We start from the raw sequence: 18,603 nt of genomic DNA, 5'->3' as shown, positions 1-18,603 counted from the left end.
GAACCTCCGTACTGTTTTCCAGGGTGGCTGCACCAGCTTGCATTCCCACCAACAGTGTAGGAGGATTCCCCTTTCTCCACATCCTTGCCAACATCTGTCATTTCCTGACTTATTAATTTTAGCCATTCTGACTGGTGTGAGGTGGTATCTCATTGAGGTTTTGATTTGTATTTCCCTGATGCCCAGTGATGTTGAGCACTTTTTCATGTGTCTCTTGGCCATCTGGATGTCTTCTTTGCAGAAATGTCTGTTCATGTCTTCTGCCCACTTCTTGATTGGATTATTTGCTCTTTGGGTGTTGAGTTTGATAAGTTCTTTATAGATTTTGGATACTAGCCACAAGGTTCTGACATGTATGTGAAATGGTATAACATTAACTTAAGTAGACTGTGGGATGTTAGAGATGTATATTATAATCCCTACAGCAACTACTAAAACAAAACAAAAAGCAGAGGTCTACCTAAAAAGCTAGTAGATAAACTAAAATGGAGTTCTACACAATGCTTGCCTAACCCAAAAGAAGGTAGGTGAAGAAGAACAAAAACAGGACAGGCAAAACACAAAATGGTAAAATGTTAGACCTAAATCTAATCACTTGAATAATCGTATTAAATGCAGATACAGTAAATGGGCTGATTGGAAGTAGATATTAGCAAACTGTATAAAAATACAAAATCCAACTCTATGCTATCTGTAAGCAACCCATTTTAAATATAAAGACATACAGATTGAAAGTGAATGGAGGGGGTGCCTGGATGGCTCAATTGGTTGGGCATCTGCCTTCAGCTCAGGTTATGATCCCGGGGTTCTGGGATCGAGCCTTGCATCGGGCTCTCTGTGCAGTGGGGAGCCTGCTTCTCCTTCTCCCTCTGCGGGCTGTTCCCCCTGCTTGTGCTCTCCTACTCACTCTATCAAATAAATAAATAAAATATTTTTTAAAAAGCGAATGGATAGATTAATATGTAACATGCAAATAGTGAATGTAAGATGGCTGGATTGGCTGTATTGATACTAGATAAAGTAGACTTTAAGACAATGTGATCAAGAGAGACATAGAGTGATAAAATGGTTTGTTCATAACTGAGCAATCATAAGTATGCATGCATCTAATAACAACTTCAAAATACATGAAGCAAACATTGACAAGGTTAAAGGGAGAGAGAGGCAGTATCCATAATCATTAGAACATTAACATTGTCACCAGTGAATAGAACAACTAGACAAAAATACAGGTAAATGAGAAGCTACAAATAACACCATCAAACATTTTGATCTAGTAGTTTCACAGCACTATGCAACAACTGCAGAATATACATTCTTTTCAAGTGCAGATAGTACATTAATCAGGACAGACCATATCTTGGAGCATAAAACAAGTCTCAATAAATTTACAAGGAATGAAATTATATGGAGCATGTTTTCTGATTATGGAACTGAATTAGAAATTAAAAGCAGTAAGCCAAATTGAGGAAACAGCCCAAGTGCCTATGAACTGATAAATGGATAAAGAAGATACATACACATTGGAATATTACTCAACCATCAAAAAGAACAAAATCTTGCCATTTGCTGCAACATGGATGGAGCTGGAGAGTATTATGCTAAGTGAAATAAGTCAGAGAAAGACAAATACCATATGATTTCATTCATGTGAAATTTAAGAAACAAACAAGCAAAGGGAAAAGAAAAGAGAGAAAGAGAGAGGCATACCAAGAAATAGACTTTCTCTCTTATAGAGAACAAACTGATGATTACCAGACAGGAGGTGGATGGGGGATGGGTTGCATAGGTGATGAGGATTCAGGAGTGCCCTTGTTGTGATGAGCACAGAGTGATATATGGAAGTGTTGAATCACTCTATTGTGCACCTAAAACTAGTCTTATATGTTAACTAACTGGAATTCAGATAAAAACTTAAAAAAAAAAATTAAAAACAGTAAGATATGTAGAAAAACTCCAAGTATTTGAAAAACAGCACACTACCGATTGACTCCTTCTCATTTGGGTTGAACCTTAGAATTTACCTCCTCAATGAGGCCTTCTCTGTCAATTCAAATTAAGCTCCCGGGTAAAGTTCTACCATAGCACTCTGCTTTATTTTCACTGTAGCACTGTTCACATTCCCAGATATTTGCTTGTTTAGCCATTGGTTTAACTGTCTTCCCCCAGTGGTATATAAATTCTGAGGCAGTAGGGATCTTGTCCTTGCTGTTTACTGCTAGAATGGTTGCTGAAACGTAGTAAATACTTAATAGGAGTTGCTGAATGAATGAACAATGAACATGAGTTCGCCGCAGTCCCTCATAAGCCTATCTAGATGTTGATGAAAATGATGTCACCACCGATTATGAAAGATGTCATTCCACTGGTATTATCACTCAGGCACTTTAAAAGCCTTATCTCATTTGATTCTCACAGCTGCCTGTGCAATAGGTACTTCTGTTATCCCCATTTTACAGAGGGAGAGATTGAGATACAGAAAGCTGAAGTATTGTAACCAGTGTCACTTGGCTAAGTGAAGAGTCAGCCAGGATGCAAACTCAGGTTGTCCGATTTCAGAATCCTAGTTTTGATCAACCAGTTGTCACTTCCTGATGGGAGAGAAATAGCTGGTGGCTGTGCACACACTTCGGGAAATGAGCCAGCTTACGCTTTGTCAAGTCTTGGAGTCAAGGCTTTGGCCCTCTGCCTTGAAGCCATGACTGACTTTGAACTAAAGATATGGAAGAATCCTCTCCATATGAAAGTTAGTTTTGTGTTCCCTTGTAGCCAGTCCTGATAATGGCAGCATTTTAAACCAGTAGGGAAAGGATAGGTTAGTTCAGTGGTATTGACACAACTGACCCATACTTGGAAAAACATAAAATAAAATTAGATTCCTGGTTTATATAATGAATCTGAATAAATTCCAAAATAACTAAAGATTTAAATTTAAAACAAAGATACTAGGAAAAAATAGAGGTGAATATTTAAACTGGAGGGGGGTGGCCTTTCTAAGCGTGGTAGTATGTCCTAGTTGAACCTGAACTGGGATTTCAGATTTGGGTGCCTTTTAGTGATCCGATTGGCTGGCCCAGGTGGTGCATCCGACGGCCTGGAGGGTTGGCAAGTAATCCCTTCACCTGTCTTGGGTTCAGTTCTTTCTCAGTGCCTTTTTTTCTTTTTTAAAGATTTTATTTATTTATTTGACAGAGAGAGAGATAGCGAGAGCAGGAACACAAGCAGGGGGAGTGGGAGAGGGAGAAGCAGGCTTCCCGCCGAGCAGGGAGCCCGATGTGGGACTCGATCCCAGGACCCTGGGATCATGACCTGAGCCGAAGGCAGACGCTTAACGACTGAGCCACCCAGGCGCCCAGTGCCTTTTTTTTTTTTAAGAGAGAGAGTGCATGCAAGCAGGGGGAGTGGCAGGGGGAGAAACCTCAAACAGACTCTTTGTTGAGCGGGGAGCCCGACGTGGGGGTCAATCCCAAGACCGTGAGGTCATGACCTAAGCCAAAATCAAGAGTTTTAAGCTTAACTGACTGAGCCACACAGGTGCCCCCTTTCTCATTGACTTTTGGCAGCTGTTCCCGCCTTCTTCTGCCTCAGCAGATGACTGACCTCTCACTGTCCAGGGGATGAAGAAACCAGGGGTTTTAAACTAAAAAGTGATAAACTCATCATTCAGACTTACCTTCTCCTGGGTTTCAGAGAAAGTAGTGTTCATCTTCTTGGCCTAAGCCAGTCCCTCGATACGTACTTTAAAGTTTCTTAATTTACAGTCAGAAATATTATAATCAAGCATATAAGAATGCTCGTGTTAGCCATTCAGTGCCTTCTCTCCTTGCAAGAAAATAACACGAGAAGCCAAATGATAATCTGAAGGTCTCTTGGTGGTTGTGCCTGTTCCGAAGCAAGGGGTGCGAATGGGGTGATCTTAAGGGCTGGGCACGAAGTGTGATAGGCCTAGTTTCCAGAACTGCTACAGAGGGTGGGTCCATAAGGCCCCTCTCCTGGAAGATCCTAAACCTGGAGGAACTCTCTATTTACTGATGTTATTCTGTTAAAAATGAAAAATAATTGCTTTATTTGTTTTTACCAAAATCAGTATATGTTCACTGTGGAACAATGAGATAAGGAATATACATACATGAACGCCTACATAAAATAACATAAATAATACCCATACTTCTTTCTTTCACAATGCACTTCTGCAAATGTCTTACATACTCTTTCACGCCTTTGTGCGTATCTGTTCACCTGGTTCATGTCCCTAATTGGTTTCTAAAACACCTCCCCACAAAAGACTATTACCATTATGCAAAATCACTCTAAACAGCCCATATTGTTTCTCTCTAGCAGAGTCCCATTTAGTATTTCATCATCTCCAACCATAAGAGATGGGAAAAGAGAAGCCTTCTGTACCTGTTATTCTTTCACTCTCTCACCCCCCTGCTTTTTGGAATTAATTCTTTATAAACAGCCAGAAGTAGAAGATCTCTCTAAACGAATGTATAGTTTGATGAAACCTATTCTAAGACAGATACCATCCAGGTCAGCAACTATAACTGTGCTCTCCATTCTGGAAGCCCCCCTTCGGCTCTATCTTGATCAGATGCTCTCTGTCCCCTCAAAAGCACCGGTTATCCTGACTTTATAGTATTCACTTTCTATTTGTGATAGACACCACAGCTTGGAACTTCCAACTTTTATTATATATCTACATATAATATATATTTTATGTAGAAATATATATATAAACATAAATTTTAAAAATACATATATATAATATGTATATCCATATATACATGTATTTCCTCTAAGACATATATATATACATTTATACACACATATATATATGTATGTATGTATTTCTTCTAAGACTCTTTAATCTGCACATTTCCTGCCATTCAAGATACTTGATCTGTAGAGTTTCCCATAGTCTGGATTTGGTTGATTGCAATCCCATGATTTGTTTCCTCAGCATGTTCCTTTGTCCTCTGTGTTTCCTGCAGATTGGCAACTGGTTCAGAGTCTTGATGAAACTCCTGTTCGATCCCCTGGGCAAGACTATAAGTGGTACTGTGTTCTTTCATTAAGAGACACATAATGTCTGTTGTCTCTCTCTCTTTTTTTTTTGTAATGTTAGCAGCTATTGATACTCATTGCCTAGATCTTAATTCACTGGTGTTATAGGTTGGTGATATATTCTAATTCTTCTTTTAAAAAATTTATTTGCTGAAATACTTTTATTTTTAAAGATTTTATTTTTTTAAGTAATCTCTATACCCAGCATGGGGCTTGAAGTCACAACCCTGAGATCAAGAGTCGCATGCTCTACCAACTGAGCCAGCCAGGTGGCCCCTGAAATACTTTTATTATAAAAGGTTGTTTTACCTCATCTACTATTTGTTCATATAGGGGCACAATTCATATAGGAAAGGCAGGATAAATACTTTCCCTTTATCCAGTTTTTTAGTAACAAATTGGTTCCCTATCATCATCAAAAGGTAACTTAATAAAATAAATATCTGTTAACTCATGGAGATGTGTCATCATTAGGGAGGTGAGCTGGGTTGTTCACCAGGCAGCCGAGTTTCAGTCCTCCAGAGCTGAGGTTCAAGAGTCATGCTCTGTCACTTCTGCCACATTGGATTTTTGAAAGCAAGCCACAAGGCCAGCCCAGATCCACAGGGTAGAGGGAGAGATTTCCACTCTCCATGGGAAGAACCACCAAAGATTGGTCACCATATTTAATCTGTCTCATCTAGTTTTTTGTAAATATCTTCCACGGTTTTTGGTTTCCCTGGGCTAGTGCCTCTGTTTTTATGTGGTAATTCGGAGAGATTGAAAGATTATGCTACCACCACTGTCTTGCAGAATCCTCCTCTGAATCATTTCTTACTCAGTTTACTACTTGTGGAACAAGGCTTAGGCACACAAGGAAGTGTCTAGCAGGGGAGGTGGTCACTATTCTGCTGCGTTTCTGCACTTGACTTGTCAGGAGTGGCAGGCTTTGACACCTCATTACTGCCCTTACCTTGGAAGCTTCCATGGAAGCATGAGTCCTTGTGCTCTCAGGTCCAGAAGGCCTCCTGGGAGCCTGGATGGTTCTTTCAGGGCTCCTTGTGCTATGGCCATTCTGTGTTCCTGTCAGAACTGTCGCTACTTTCATGGGAGCTCAGATCTGGTCCATGAAGCCAGGCCAGGAGTCTTTTGCCATAGCACTCTGTCCGTTTCAGTCCATATATGTCTACTGACTCCTTTCTGCTGCCTCACCCCCCACCTTCAAGTGATGGGTTTGCAGCTCCTCCCTGAAGGCCCTTTGACCCCCAAGCAAATCAGGTCACAAAATACACGCTTACCTCCCAACCTGCATCAGCTGCACTAGCCCACCCATTAACCAAACAGAGCCAAACTGAATCCCTCTTCAGGCTCACCTGGGACATACTAATCCATTTAGAAAGACCACCCTCATTCAAGATTATATTATTATTTCCATATATATTTTTTGATAACTTTGTGTATGGCCTCATGTCATAGATTTAAACATCTAATCCATCTGGAGTATGTTTTGGTACATTACAAGAAGTAAGAATCTAAGTTTTCCCCAAAATAATTAACCACATGGAATTAAACAGTCTTGAATAAACTCTCTCCCTGCCCTGTTAGAAATGGCCTCACTTTTTCCTTTTCTAAATTCATAGATATACACACCCATCCTCAGGTCTCTCCCTGGGCTCTCATCTCTGTTCTCTTACTCTATATAGCAGTTAATTAAAACATCCTAGTGCCTTGATTAATTATAGTTTTTTTAAAATACATTTTTGTGTCCTATTTTAGTGCTCTCAGTTCTTTTTCTCCCACCCTTTGCAGGTGACTCTGGTCTCTCATATGGATTTAGGTCCTCCCTCTCTGTTGACTTCTTACCCGCTCCATGTATGTTCTTGTCTCACATGTGAAAACAAAGCAGCAGCGGACTCTTGAATCCTTGTGTTTCCTCTAACCACCTTGCTCCCTCTGTGCTTTCCATAGGCAAGCTCTGCTGAAGATCGTATCCCCTCCATCTCCACTACCTCCACTGTCCTGACTTCAATGAAGCTGAGTTTTCACCATGGTCACTGGTGACATTTTATTTGCTAAATTCGGGGAACACTATTTTCCTACTTGATTTCTTTGCTGCATTAGACCCTGTTAACCACTTTGCTCGTCTCGAAACCTTTTTCTCTCTGGTCTCCTGCCTCAGCCTTACCCCACTTAGGGTCTTCTTTCTCTTAGACTGTTTCTTCTCAGGCTTCTTATCTGGCTTCTGTTCCTTTGTTAGTGTCTTCAAAGTTCGTGTTCCATGGAGTTCCATGCCTGACTCTCTTTATGCTCACTCTCTGATTTCATCTCTCCCCATGACTTCAACCTGAAGGTTGATTCTATATTCCCAATCCAGTGACTTTCATATTTCTGGTCACCTACTGAATGGCATCACTAGGATATCCCAAGTGTGTCAAGTTCAGTCTCTCATCCTTCCATCCTTCCCTACACACCTCCTCACGTAAATCTCAGATAATGGCCTTACCATTCATCTGATCTCCTGAGCAAGAAACCTATGCCTCATACGCAGCTCCTTCCTGCTTCAGTTCCTCCCACATCTAGAAGAGAAAGAAACATGCTTTGCCTTGAAATAAACTTAGATTCCAATCTTGGCTCTGCTTCCCTATCCTCACGTGCCTTGGGTGAGCTCCTTAACATTGCAGAGCCTCCGTGTCCGTCCAGGCAAGTGGGATGATGATGGTACCTACCTTGAAGGGCTGTTCACAGGGTTAAGTGAGATAACATGTGTCTAACTCAGACCCAACTCAGCACCCCGGGCTCTTCAAGGGTTAGTTTCCTTCCTAATCAGTGCTGCTTAAATGTTGTCCAAATTGGTGTCTTTCTCTCCATTTTTTTCTGCTGATCTTTCCTTTCTGGCTCCCTCATCTCTTATCTGGACTTTTCCAGCAGCCTCCCCACTGTCCCCCTTCCTCAGGCCTCATCCCCTCTCCATTTGGGTTGGTTCTTTCTTTCTCTTTACCATCTCGTCCCCATATCCGGGCCTGCTTCAGAACCTTCCTGGATAAAGTACCTCTTCCTTAGCATGGCTTTCAGTCCTCGTGGACAGCCAGCCCCGGCCAACTTTCTCATCTTCCCCTCTGCCTGTGTCCCACGTGCTCCGTGCTCTACTTCTGCCCATGGAGCGTGCTGCTCCTCTAACATGCCGTGATATTTTTCTTGTGTGCTTTTTCACGCTCTGGATTTTTGTCTACCTTGGATTCTCTTCCTTTCCCATTGCCCCATCCCAGCGCATGACTCTGAATGCCTGGTAAGCCCCCTACTTATTATTCAAAGCCTAGTTCATTCCCACCACCCGAACCTCTGAACCAACTTAAGTTCATTCCCACCACCCGAACCTCTGAACCTTTCAAGTCCCTTCACATTGTTCTCCACAGTATATTCCTGTAGGGAACTCTGTAGTCAGAGTGTGTTCAATTATTTTTTTCCCATGCCTTCCCTCTCTCCATTCCCTACCCTCACCCTCAAATGACTGGAAGCCTCCCTAGAGAATCTGAAGAGCTTGGGTTGTGGAGTCAGACTGGGTGGGTTCAAAATCCCGGTCTTGTTACTTGCTTATTTGGTGACATTTGGTAAGTTACTTAGTTTATTTGAGCCTCAGTTTTCTCATTTATGAAACAGTGAATGCACCTTTCTTAAAAGGTTATTTTAAAGATTGGAATAATCTATGAAAGTGTTTAGCCAGCCCAATGCTTGGCACATATTAAATGCTCAATAAATATTACTTGTTGCTACCACTGTTGTTGTTACATTTTTGTTACTATCATTTTTATTATCATTATATTATTTTTATTACTGTCATTACTATTGGAAGTGAGAAAGTATTTTTTAGGCATGACTTTTATTTAAAAATCTAATTAAAAAATTTTTTTTAAGATTTTATTTATTTATTTGACAGAGAGAGACACAGTGAGAGAGGGAACACAAGCAGGGGGAGTGGGAGAGGGAGAAGCAGGCTTCCCGCTGAGCAGGGAGCCCGATGAGGGGCTCGATCCCAGGACCCTGGGATCATGACCTGAGCCGAAGGCAGACGCTTAACGACTGAACCTCCCAGGTGCCCCCTAATTTAAAATATTGAAGTGTAATTGACTTATACTGTTATATCAGTTTCAGGCATATAATGTAATTTGATATTTGTATATATTGCAAATATATATATATATAATGTATAACAGCACATTAAGTCTAATTAACCTCTATCACCATATTTAGTTATAAATTTTCGTGTGTGATGACAACTTTTAAGCTCTATTCTCTTAACAACTTTGAAATATGTATTAACTATAGGTATCATGTTTTATATTACATCCCCATGATTTATTTATTTTATAACTAGAGGTTTGTACATTTTGACCTCCCTCACCTGTTTCACCCATGCTCTGCCTCCTGCCTTTGGCAACCACCAGTCTGTTCTCTGTATCTGTGAGCTTTGTTTTTTGTTTTTAGATTCTACATATAAGTGAGATCTTGAATATTTGTCTTTCTCTGTCTGACTTACTTCACTTAGCATAATGCCCTCAAGGTTCATTGATGTTGTTGCAAGTAGCAGTATGTCCTTTTTTTTACAAAAGAATATTCGTGTGTGTGTGTACCACATTTTCTTGATCCATTTATTCATTGGTGGACACTAAGGTTGTTTCCATGTTTTGGCTGTGGTAAATAATGCTAGGTGAACATGGGTGTGCAGAAACATTTTTGAGTTAATGTTTCCATTTTCTTCAGGTAAATACCCAGAAGAGGAGTTGCTGGAATATAGTGTAATTCTATTTTTAATGTTTTGAAGAACCTCTGTAGTATTTTCCATAGTGGCTGCACCAGTTTACATTTCCACCTACAGTACAGAAGGGTTACCTTTTCTCTACATCCTTGCCAACACTTGTTATTTCTTGTCTTTTTGATAATAGCCTTTCTAATATGTGATAATCTCATTGTAGTTTTGATTTGCATTTCCCTGTTGATGAGTGATGTCGAGCACCTTTAATGTACCTGTTGGCCATCTGTATGTCACTGGAAAGGTGTTGCTTTCTCATTTTGTTGATGTTTTCCTTTGTTGTGCACAAGCCTTTGATGTAGTCCTACTTATTTTTTATTTTGTTGTCTTTGCTTTTGGTATCAAATCTAAAGAATCATTGCCAAGACCAGCGTCACAAAACTTACTGCCTATGTTTTCTTCTAGGAGTTTTACACTTTAAGGACTTACATTCAAGTCTTTAATCCGTTTTGAGTTAATTTTTGTGTATGGTGTAAGATAATGGTCCTGTTTCATTCTTTCATATGTGACTATCCAGTTTTTCCAGCACCCTGTATTGAACAGTCTGTCTTTTCCTCATTGTATATTTTTGGTTTCTTTTCATAAGCTAATTGACCATATATACATATATTTATTTTCAGACTCTATTCTGTTCTATTGATCTGTGTGTCTGTGTTTATGACAATATCATACTTTTTTGAATTATTATAGCTTTGTGATACATCATACACTTAAGTATCTGGGAGCATGATGCCTCTAGCTTTGTTCTTTCTGAAGAATGCTTTGGCTATTGGGGGTCTTTTGTGGTTCCATACAAATTTCAAGATTGTTTATTCTATTGCTGTGAAAGATATCATTGGAATGTTGATAGGGATTGCATTGAATCTGTAGGTTCTTAGGGGAGTATGGACATTTGCATAATAGTCTTCCAATTCATGAGCATGGAATTTGACTCTTCAGTTTCTTTCATCAACATCTTATAGTTTTCAGTGTACAGGTCTTTCACCTCCTTGGTTAAATTTATTCCTAGGTATTTTTGGGGATGCAGTTGTAAATGGGATTGTTTTCTTAATTTCTCTTCTCAATAGTTTGTTATTAGTGTGTAGAAGTGCAACAAATTTTTGTCTATTGATTTTGTGTCCTTGCAACTTTACTGAATTCATTTATTAGTTCTAATGTTTTTTGGTGGGTTTTTTTTGGTGGAGTCTCTAGGGTTTTCTATATATAGTATCATGTCATCTGCAAACAGTGACAGTTTTACTTCTTCCTTTCTGATTTGCTTTCTTTTTATTTCTTTTTCTTGCCTAATTGCTCTGGCTAGGACTCCCAATATTGTGTTGAATAAACTGGTGAGTGTGGACATCCTTGTCCTATTCCTGATCTTTGAAAACTTTCACCATTGAATGTGATGTTAGCTGTGGACTTGCCCTATATAATCTTTATTATGTTGAGGTATATTCCTTCTATACCCACTTTGTTGAGAATTTTTTTTTAATGATAAATGGATGTTGACTTTTGTCAGGTGGCTTTTCTGCATCTGTGGAGATCATCATATTTTTATCCTTCATTTTGTTAATGTGGTATAGCACATTGATTTGCAGACATTGAACTGTCCTTGCATCCTATTGATCATGGTATATTATCCTTTTAATTTATTGTTGAATTTGGTTTGCTAATATTTTGTTGAGGATTATTGCATATATATATATATATTCATCAGTTATTGGCCTTTGATTTTGTTTTCTTGTGAATTTTCTTTTCTTTGTTCTTGTCTGGTCTTGCTTTCAGGGTAATGCCAGCTTTGTAAGATAAGTTTGGAAGTGTTCCCTACTCTTCCGTTTTTTTAGAAAAGTTTGAGAAGGATTGATATTAATTCTTCTTTAAGTGTTTGGTAGAATTCACCAGTGAAGCCATCTGGTCCTGGACTGTTGTTTTCTGGGAATGTCTTCTTCATCTTTATGTTGCCAACTTCTAGGACAGTGCCTCGCTCATAGGGGATCATGGTAAATATATTTTTTTAAGGGTATGATAATAATATCAACTAATGTTTATTGAATATTTACTATTTTTAGAGCATATGCTAAACACTTCAGACACATTATCTCATTTATTCTTCATAATAACCCTGTAAGATACCAACTGTTACTTTCTTCATTTAGCAAAGAAGAGACCAAGAGAACTGGCTCAGAGACTACATGGCTAGATTGAGATCACATAGTAAGTAAGTATCATAGCCAGTATCTGACTTCTGAGCTGGTGATCTTCACCCTAGGCTGCAATTGCTGTTTGATCATGGGCAAGTCACTTATCCTCTCTGGTACTTCTCATCCTCATTTGAAATTGTTGGGGCAAACTGGACCATCTCTTAAGTCTCTTCCACCTCTGCTCCTCTATTATTCCATTAGGAGTAGAAGACAGGTGTGCCTGGCTGGCTCATTTGGTAGAACATGTGCCTCTTCATCTCGGGGTCATGAGTTCAAGCCCCACATGGGACACAGAGCTTACTTAAAAGAAAAAAGAAGAAGACATAGAAGACATAGTTATAACAAATGCTGTGAAGATGAAAATCTTCTTAATAAAAGGATTTTCTAGTTCCAGTTAGTGTACCATTTCTCTCCAAATACGAATTATTACATTGAATTTTTCATTGAATCAAAGAGCTTTGATGGTTTCTTGGAGTTCATTGCCTTGGTATTTGGCCAACCCAGTAGACAGGGATCTTGATCACGTTCTTAGGTGCCAGGCTTAGAATCCACTCTGGCTAGCTGAGGCAGAAATGGAAATTTATTAAAGAATGTTAGGTGGTTCACAGGTTCTCTAGAAGCTGAGGAGTGTCAGACTGAAGCTAGGGACAAGGCCCAAGCCACAGTGATGAACTGTCCTGGAAAAGCTTCTGGGTTGTCGTCGCCAGACACAGACTGCAGCTCACATCATGATGCCTGAGCCTCCCCTCTGGCTGCCTCCCCAGGCACCACAGGTCGGGCTGCTGTCCTCACCACAAAATGGATTCTGCATGTTACTCTTGTGAATAGAAGGCTTTCTGGCTCTAATTAGAGAAGACTGGCCACATACCTATACTCTATCTTCAGGGGAAGACAGGACCGTGGGCAGACGACATCTTCTACCTCCAGGAAGCAGGACTTAGGATGTGGGCAGCTTCCTAAACTCGAAAACACCCGGGAGGTGCTAGATGACCACACACACTGGAATGATTGACTGTTACATAGGTTTATTATACTGGCTGGAGAAAGTCAGCTGGAGCTCAGCATACAGATGTGTGTCTTAAACCTCAGAACCTCTTTGAATGCAGACATTGAAATAATAACTGCTAATACTCTGTGCCAGGCCTTGTGCTAAGCTGTGTACACACATTGTCCATTGAGGCCTCACAACAATCTTCTGAAGTTTCCACTATTATCCCCACTTTGTATTTTTAATGTCATCTTACAGTTGGGGAAACCGAGGCGCAGAGGGGCAGTACTGTGTTCTACACCACTCAGCTAGTAGGTGTCGGAGCGTGGACTTGAGCCCGGTGAGCCGCTGCATCATTCTGCCTCCAGCAAAGAGTTTATTGGGTTGAAGGCCAAACCCTGGTGCTGGGTCCCCACTGGCAGCAGCCCTCCTCAGGTCTGAATTTAGAGTGTGCCACAATCAAACAGAATTTCCTAGGAAAATAACATAAGCCAGATTTATAAGAATAACTATGCATGTTTATCTTAATATTGTTGAGGTCAGTAAGTTTCAGGAACTAGGATACTCCTTTATCTAGTTAAAACTGAAAGCTCGAAAATGCTTGGTGTCTTTGCCTTCTTCACCTTTGTGTGCTGGGAAATGGTCTCCATGGACAAAATATCACATAAACTCAGTTCCCCGGGGTCCTCACTTAGTGCCATGCTGGTGCCTCAAGTTGAGAGTTGCTGTAAAATTCTGGAAACCTTGTGCAGGGAAGGAAAAGAGGTTTTTTTGATCCATGTAGGGCCCCTGGCAGGTGTGACAATTAAACTGACGAGACAAGTTAGCAGCAGAAAAGCATACAGATTTATTTAGTATAAGTTTTACATGGCACAGGAGCCTTCATAAGGAAATGAAGACTGGAAGAAACAGTTAACCCTGCACATTTTTATGCTGACTTTGATGAAGAGTGGCCAGTTGTGCAGAAATGTGATAGAACAGAGAATGTGAGGGAAGTGTAGCAAACTGGGGGAAACTTAGCAAGTCCTGCTTGTTTGGATTCTTCCCCGTGACCCTCCATCCTGGCAGTAAAGATGCTCTTTTCCTCCGGGTGTAGAGAATGCACCTCTCACGTCTTAAGACCTGTTTCAGGGAGAAAGATGAGAGAACTTTATGCTTCTGCTGCTTTTTTCACTTTCGTTCAGCTTAAAATACTGAATATGTGTGGTGCCCTATTGTGGAATAGTAAGTCCTGATCCCTGTCACTTGATAGAAACAGTTCCTGTTCTCACTCCTTCACATGTACTCTGGCATGTCTTCCAAACAGAATCAGCAGCCACTTTGGAGAAACAAATATTTGAAACAAAACAACCCCACCTCCCACCTTGCCATAAATACATGAGCATAAACTTTAGTTGTGAAATTCAATGCTTATTTGGCCTGAGGCTAAATCATAAAGGAGTTTTACGGCCCCATTCAGGATGGAGATAAATGCACAAATGAAAATACACATACTTGCGGAACACACACAATTAATGATGTCCCGAGGGAAACATCCTCCCTCCCCAGGCCGACAGCTCTCTTGCTTGATCCTAGTTAGAGAGAATTGGCAGGAGGCAGGAGGGAGGGGATGCTCGGTGTGAGATGACAACTGAATCCAGGAGGGGAAGGAAGTGAGAGGGGAGGCCAGAGCAGAGGGCCATAATTGCATTATGAATTCCTGCCTATTCTGAGCAGATTGTCCCCAAATTTGTCATTAAAAGTGCAATTTCCTCTATGAGAAGTGTCTTTCCAAGGATCCCAGGAAAGATGAGAACAGGAAGTAGGGTATCCAGTTATTCATGTTGGTAACGAACTTGATTCTGTATTCATTATTTATGAATGCTGTATTCAGCCAAAACTTTATTTAGTAATAAAGTTAGTACTGCCTTTTTCCCCCTTCATTTGTGGGTTTGTCCCACAGACACTAAATTGCCCACTAAACAGAGACACTGGGCGTACCAAGGAGGTCCTGGTTCTGCCCTCAGATGGCTACGCTCTATCAGGCGAGGCAGACATTAAGCATCTGGTTACAACTATGTAGTTGCCAGGTTGATGTGTGGCTGTAATGAATCAAAGACTGTGATGAGAACGGGTCACAGGAGCAGCCGATTATGTCAAGGGTCAGGGAAGACTAAGCTGGGGAAGTGACATTTGAGTTGAAACTAAGGTAAAGGATAAATACTAGGGACGAGGGAGAAAGAATGAAAAACAGGCAATCTGATGTAAAGAATGTGTTTGGAAGGTGTAGCAGTGGCTTCCAAGCACATGGGTTTGTCATGTTTATTCTCATCACCCTGGCATTAGCTACATGAGAGTTTTTCTTAGTGTCATTTATGAGCCACCTGCTTCAGAATCACTGGGATGCTTGCTAAAAATTCACATTCCTGGGCTCCACACTAGGCCACTCAGTCAGAATCTGTAGGAGCAGGACCCAGCAATCTGCACTTTAAATTCAATACATACTCCTTGCCCCAGGTGATTCTTTTTTTTTTTTTTTTTTGAAGATTTTATTTATTTGACAGAGAGAGAGAAGAGCAGGGGGAGTAGGAGAGGGAGAAACAGGCTCCCCGCAGAGCAGAGAGCCCAATGCGGGACTCGATCCCAGGACCCTGAGATCACGACCTGAGCCGAAGGCAGACGCCCAACCGACTGAGCCACCCAGGCACCCCTCCCCCAGGTGATTCTTAACACATATTCGGTTTGACTTAAGCGCTGCTTCCTAATAGTAAATGGAGCTTATAATTCTTTCAGGGGCTTCCGCTTGTAATCCCTTTGATCCCACTGCAACCTTATGTGGTACACAAGCTAAGTATCGTTATTCTCTTACAGGTGATAAAACAGAGACAGGTGTAGAGATTGACCCACTCATCAATGTGCCTTGTGCCCTTCTCCTTATACCACACTGTGTCTCAGAGGTGGATTACAATGACCACATGCCCTTGACAAATGTGATATAATATACCCAGGAGTGGATTATAAGCTTGAACACATACTTATATTTCCCTCATAGTGAGGAAATATTATTTTTGACCTATCACTTAGTAGTTAGCAGATCTGAAGTCAGACAGACCTGGAGTGTAGTTCCAGGTCAGCCACTTACTAACTGCGTGACCTTGAACAGATTACCTAACCACTTGATACCCCATGACCTTATTTGTTAAGTAAGGATAAAGAATTATACCTATGTCTTTGAGTTGTTATAGAGATTAAGGTACTGTGTGTAAGACACCAAGTGCAGAGCTTTTGAATACTTATTAAGTACTTAAAAAAAAAAAAGGAAGCTGTTACACCTATAATATTTAGGACTCATTTATATGTAGTAGTGTTACCAACTAACTGAAACCCAAATGAAAATCTTAAGAGATGTCACACATAGAAGGTTTAAATAATGCTATAAGTCATCCAGGCAAAAACATTTGAGACCACCCAGTATCAGTGAGCACATCTAGTGTCCAAATCTTGGTTTCTAAATATCATTTCTCACTAAAAGACACCAGGTCTTCTTGGAGAAATGTTGATTTAAGGTCTGGAGAAGGGAAAATACAATGTGAATCTGGAACATTTTATTGTGTCACAAAATAATGAAGTGCTGATGAGGACATGTCAGAAAGATGGAGGGTGCCTGGCTGGCTCAGTCAGAAGAGCATGAGACTCTTGTTCTTGAGGTTATGAGTTCAAACCCCACGTTGGGTGTAGAGATTACTTAAATAAATAAAACTTAAAAAAAAAAGACAGGTAAGCTGAACCAAACTGGCTCTCACTTATCAAATTTGGGACAGTTTGAGCATCAGAAGGATAATGACAGTGATGTTGACTATAACACATAGAGGAAAAAAAAATCCATGAATTCTCAGTAGTTATTAAGACAATGGGATAGAGCAGGGAAAGCTTTTTTTCTTTCCTTTTTTAAAATAGAATAAGCACAATTTTATGTGGAAGGGATTACAGTTAGAAAAGTCAGAAAAATACTCTATTGTAACACTGTTACAATCATGGATTCAGGCCAGGATCATTACTGGAGGTTAAAACGTTCTGTTAAAGGTTGTTGGGAAACAAGATATTCACATAGTCTTAAAGATTACTTGTATTAATATTATTTACTTTAATATTTTATAAAGAGAAAAATGTGTCTTTCCTATGGGGACATCTGGTAAATACCATCTAATCAAATGACCAAATTTAGTATCACCAGTTATGAGACAAATTGATATTATATGTCCTCTAATTTAATGCAACAGGAAGTATACAATCTCACCCGTGTGGTATTATTGCCAAAACTGTCTAACCTGAATCAAATTATAGGAAACAATCAGACAGACTAGCAAGGACATTCTCCAAGACAACCAACCTGTGCTTTTCAAATATTTTACTGTTGTAAGAGATAAAAAGGGGAAAAAAAAGAGGATTTCCTTGAATCTAGATTAATGTTCTAGAATTAATTTCGTAGGATTTAGATGAAAGGAAACTAAAGACATGATGATTCAATTGCAATGTATATTCTTTGACTGGATCTTGGTTTTTAAAAAATGTCATAAAACAACCCAAATGTTCATCAACTGATGAATAGATGAACAAATTGTGGTATTTCCACCCAATGTGATGTAATTCAGCTAGAAAAAGAAATGAAGTACCACTACATGCTACAACATAAATGAACTTTGAAAACATTATGCTAAGAGAAAGAAGCTAGACACACACAAAAAGCCACATATTTTATGATTCCAATTCCATGAAACTTCCAGAACAGACAGAAAGTAGACTAGTGGTTGCCAAGGGCCAGGTGAGGGGAGAATGGGGAGTGACTGCTAATGAGTTAATGGGTTGCTTGGATGTTGAAAATGTTCTGGAATTAGATGGTGGTGATGGTTGTACAAACTTGTAATTATATTAAAAATCTAAATTGTATACTTTAAAAGAGTGGATTTTATGATATGTGGATTATATCTCAATTGAAAAAACTATTAGGACATTGGGACAGTTGGGGAAATTTGAATATAAGCTATTAGATATTTTCTAATGTTAAGTTTCTTGAATGTGATAATGGTTTTGTGACTATATAGGATTATATATATGTCTTTGAGTTGTAGGAAATATTTAGGGATGTATTTAAGTATGAAGTATTTAGGCATAAAATGTCATGCTATTAGCACTTTCAAATGAATCAGAAGTAGTAATGGGAGGAACACCTGGGTGGCTCAGTTGGTTAAGAGTCTTCCTTTGGCTCAGGTCATGATTCCAGGGTCCTGGGATCAAGTCCCATATCGAGTTCCCTGCTCAGTGGGGAGCCTGCTTCTCCCTCTCCCTCTGCCTCTCCCCACCGCTCTTGCTCATGCATGCGCTCTCTCTGGCAAATAAATAAATAAAATCTTAAAAAAAAAAGTAATGGGAGAAAGCAAATGTAGTAATAATTTAACAGTCAGTGATCTAGGTAAAGGATATACATGGGTTCATTGTATTATTCTTATATCTTTTTTGTAGCTTGAATTTTTCTCAAAATAAAAAGATGGTGGGGGGGCCCATTTACTGGGTGTCTGTTACGTGCCAGTTAGGGGATGATA

At 39.9% G+C, this 18,603-nt stretch overlaps 1 protein-coding gene across 2 annotated transcripts in view; it reads left to right on the top strand.

The window, feature by feature from the left end:
- LOC145722727 (uncharacterized) overlaps positions 1-17,428 on the top strand; it is a 184,865-nt gene extending 167,437 nt beyond the window's left edge. The window contains exons 6-7 of one of the 2 annotated variants that reach the window (XM_081826940.1): positions 12,922-13,015; positions 15,550-17,428. The gene's annotated coding sequence lies outside the window, so the exon portion shown is untranslated. The other variant, XR_014147208.1, reaches the window with a different exon arrangement.
- Positions 17,429-18,603: the final 1,175 nt, after the last annotated feature.

Source organism: Leptonychotes weddellii, chromosome 7, assembly GCF_054177405.1.
Source record: "Leptonychotes weddellii isolate Sample4059 chromosome 7, ASM5417740v2, whole genome shotgun sequence".
NCBI lineage: Eukaryota > Metazoa > Chordata > Mammalia > Carnivora > Phocidae > Leptonychotes > Leptonychotes weddellii.
Note: the sequence above shows the minus strand (reverse complement) of the source record. Positions and strands in the feature narration are given on the sequence as shown.